Source organism: Trachymyrmex septentrionalis, unplaced genomic scaffold (assembly GCF_001594115.1).
Source record: "Trachymyrmex septentrionalis isolate Tsep2-gDNA-1 unplaced genomic scaffold, Tsep1.0 scaffold25, whole genome shotgun sequence".
NCBI classification, from domain to species: domain Eukaryota; kingdom Metazoa; phylum Arthropoda; class Insecta; order Hymenoptera; family Formicidae; genus Trachymyrmex; species Trachymyrmex septentrionalis.
Window position 1 is genome coordinate 2894286 of NW_017305408.1, and position 1213 is coordinate 2895498.

Genomic DNA, 1213 nt, shown 5'->3' on the forward strand with positions numbered 1-1213 from the left:
ATATATATATATATATAGAGTGTAAATTTAAATTGGTTTGATTAGTATTAAATTATAAATTGGTTTGATATGTTAGAGAGCGTTCTAATTATAATATTATATCGGAATAATATTACCGCAAGACATCGGTATATTTAGAGTTCAGAGTTTATTTATTACTTATTATATGTGTATACTACACTCAGCGCACGAATCACAGCGCAGATTCTTATTAGCCTTGAATTTACTGTATTTATTAGTTTACTACTTAATATTGAGAGATACCGAAAACAATAATTTTGATGTCGTTTTCAATCTCTATTAATAACTTTCCACTAATAGTTAACTTTTACACTAATAGTTATATTCCATCTTCGCATGTGCGAACATTGATTTCCACATTTGTTCCGCGGATGTTCCGGGATGTATTAATTTGAATAACGCTATCGGATGAATTAATAATAAACAATTAGGTTAATTAGATCTCCAGATTGCTAGAAATGCGGATTGTTAATATAATAATTTGTTTGTATTATAATTAGTGATTATGTTGTAATTTGTTGGAATGAAAAATTTAAATTGGTACTCGTTGCACTTTCATGTTTACAGTTTTTTCACTCATGTCTATAGAACGCTGTCTCCGTTTTAAAAATAAAAAACAATAGTTAAAAAAAATGATTAAAGCTTCCAGTATTTTGACAGTTGCGCGCTTTGTAATTGTGTTTCGTTGATGGTATTGCAAATTTTACAAGATATTTTTCGCCCTCGGACGATAGTCATCTTTACGATTATTCTTTGCAAATTCGCGATTTAGCGCATGAACGAAGCATTACTAGTCATTCTCGATGCTGCAATTTATTAATGATGTTAATTCTAGGCATGAGAACAAAGGAAATATCTCGCTGGCGGCTATCGATATTGCGTTTGTAAAATATGGATTACGCGGGAGATGTCCGTAACAGGTGCACACGGCTGGCCTCTCTCGATTTAATAATACAATATTCCATGTCCTATTGTATGCACGATCGGATAAATTTATTACGAGTCATAAAATCCTAAGCGACAAACAGGGCACGCGCATACCTAAAAGTTGTATAAATTATATAATACAACATACAAAAGTTGCAAATTGTTTTTAATTGTCATGACCTTCCTTTGTTGTTCCAGCCACTTTTGTAACAGCAAGTAGAATAATATAAAAACTTTATGTACAATTTTTCATTATAGAAATTTT